General features: G+C 35.6%; 1 long non-coding RNA gene across 3 annotated transcripts; it reads left to right on the top strand.

Annotated features, from left to right (window-relative positions):
- The first annotated feature begins 564 nt into the window (after nucleotides 1-564).
- On the top strand, nucleotides 565-2,055 carry LOC110891997. 3 transcript variants are annotated; one of them, XR_004872513.1, is made up of 6 exons: nucleotides 565-700; nucleotides 787-840; nucleotides 1,406-1,506; nucleotides 1,613-1,675; nucleotides 1,756-1,823; nucleotides 1,937-2,055. It is a non-coding gene; the product is annotated as an uncharacterized LOC110891997 (long non-coding RNA). The 3 variants fall into 3 exon arrangements; XR_002565747.2 differs by lacking the exon at nucleotides 565-700 and adding an exon at nucleotides 1,047-1,093 and having other exon boundaries at nucleotides 801-840; XR_004872512.1 differs by having other exon boundaries at nucleotides 565-840.
- The last annotated feature ends 544 nt before the right edge of the window (nucleotides 2,056-2,599 follow it).

The raw sequence follows: 2,599 nt of genomic DNA, 5'->3' as shown, positions 1-2,599 counted from the left end.
CTTTTATCCAGATTTTCATTAAAGACAATCTTCTTTTCATATATTATAATTTGAGAAATCGTTACATGACCAAGTCATGTAGTATTATCGATCTATAAATCTTATGACCTTTTATAAATTAATAATCAAATTCAGAGAGTATGACAATTTTGATGTCATATTTAAGGATATTTATACTTGTTTTTATGATAGCATATAAACCACAAATTTGGTTTTGTTGTTTTATTCAACAATATTTACATGATGCATGATGGCATATAAAATCAAGGTATAATGTAGAGTCAATTTACATAATATAATACACTACGTTATAACATATCGTAGTAGAAAACAAGTTATAGAAAAACTTTATCTATATAACTATATAATACATCTCCTCTGTACTAAAAAGTAATTTACCCTTGAAATTTTAAGATAGCAGACGAAGAGTCATGCCTTATTCCCTGTTCTTTCATCATCTTCTCCCAATTTTGCCCCCCAATTCAATGGATTACGCCCATAATCAAGCCTACACCTGAATAAGATGACTCAAAGCGTCACTGCAATTAGTTAAACAATCAATTAGGTCACATCATTGAAATCAATTCTTGACGATTGGATGGCAGCAACCCTAATTCTCCCGGTGAAGAAGACGAACCGCACAAACGACTAAGTTTTCATCCATTTATATCCAGTTTCATCAGATTGTTATAAAGGAGAGGTGTGAGGTTTCCCTTCACCACCATTGTCATCACCGTCGTTGCCAACCCCACTACCACTGTCTGACGCGATGGTTGTTGCTTGCAGACCGATTGAAGATGAACGAAGGCGAGATTATTCAACACATTCGGCGGACCACAGGTATGATTTTCAATTTTGAGTTGTGAAACAAAAGGGTTTAAATTATCGTATCAAATCCCAGTTTTGATTGGTAACTACTAATGTTTGGCGATGGTTTGTCGTCGTCTTGGGTTCTGATTGAGTCATCATCTAGGATTCTGATTGACGACATTCAATTGCCTACTGAATTTTAGTTCGAATTAATCGAGTCATTGCTGCTTTACTAGGAAATTTTGAAGAACCCTTGAAAAGCTTCATCTGTGTTTTTGACAAGGTGCCCTTTTAGAAGTCTATTTGATTTTATTACATAACTTTTGCTTATATTCAAGTTGATTCTGATTGTTGTTGCTAATACAGGGAGTATGTAGTAGGATTAATGGGTTAAACCGGGTCTAAGTTGTACCTGGTCATTTTTAGTACAGGCTAGAATGAACTGCGATGACCCACAATTACATTTTGTTTCTTTTTCACTTTTTTTAATAGTGTTAATAGCAGATTATGGTTAAAAATCAATATTACTTTGTTATGAAATAGGCAAACAATCTTTTAAAAGAAGAATTCATTTATAATTTCATATATTGCGTAGGAAGGGCACCGGATTCTTTAGAGGAAGCTCGAAATATTAAATAGTGACTCTTCATAAATTGGCAGATGGGTGGCGCGTATGGATCAGCTTCTAGGGAAAAAGTAAGGAATTGTTCATGATCATGATATTTGATAGATGAGATACATACTTGATGTAACAATAGTTTTCTTATACTAATTGTGCTAATGGCAGTTTTTTATCTACAAGCTTGGTTTGCAGGCATGTCTTCTTTGGATTATTCGACAATGAAGTGGAAGCTACAGGGGTCTTGTAATTCTTTAATTACATAATCTTTGAAAGTTAATGTGTTTAATGACATTTCAGATCATCATTTAACAATGTAATGGTAGGGAAGCCATGACCAACTTTGAGTCAAGCATCTACGGGGAAGATAGAAGTTTGGAAGCCATGAATCAAGGTATACTTAAGTTGTTTTGTCTTTCTTTTCTGTTGATCTCTGTTTCACATTCCTTGTTTGCAGGGATTGGTGATAATCTTGATATCAACTTTTGTTCTTTCTGCTGATGACAGTTGAAAGGGGAACAACAATGTTCAAAGGTGGATGTGTGCTTTAAAATTTATGAGTTACCTTCGGAGAAACAACTTAAGGGGAAGAACTTGTTTTTTTTCCTTTCCTGCCCTTACTCTTCCCTTGTTAGCAAAGATTGGATTCGGGTTTTGAGTGGGGAAGAAGAGGCTTATTACGGTTGGATTGCACTAAACTGTCACATGGGTTATGGGTATGTTCGTGAGTTCATCAAGGTTGGATACTTTGGGTCTTCTTGATCTCGGTGGTTCTTCGTTGCAGGTAGCAACAGAGATTAAACAACCAACGGTGAATGATCGAGGTGTTTTTAGATCATAGATTGGTTCTTTTGAGCACGAGATTATGGTAGCATCGTTACCGGCTTTTGGGTTGAATGAAGCTTTTGATAGAACTATTGTTATGCTTAGTTATTCGCAAAGATACCTTAGCAGGAGCGACAAAAAAGATACCTGGTCATGGCTATCGGATAATAAAAAATCTGATTTTTCTGTTAAAATAGTCAGACATGAGCTGGAAAAGAGTTCAGCGAATACGAGTCAGAACAATATTTTTAACTGGAATAGAATTGCAGTGCCAAAAATTAATCATTTCGTCTGGAGAGCAATGGAAGGTTGGATTCCTACGACTACGGCGTTGGCTAGGAGAAG

The sequence above is a fragment of the Helianthus annuus genome, chromosome 11 (genome assembly GCF_002127325.2).
Source record: "Helianthus annuus cultivar XRQ/B chromosome 11, HanXRQr2.0-SUNRISE, whole genome shotgun sequence".
Taxonomy (NCBI): domain Eukaryota; kingdom Viridiplantae; phylum Streptophyta; class Magnoliopsida; order Asterales; family Asteraceae; genus Helianthus; species Helianthus annuus.
The sequence above is the reverse complement of the archived record's forward strand: the minus strand, read 5'-3'. Positions and strand labels throughout refer to the sequence as shown.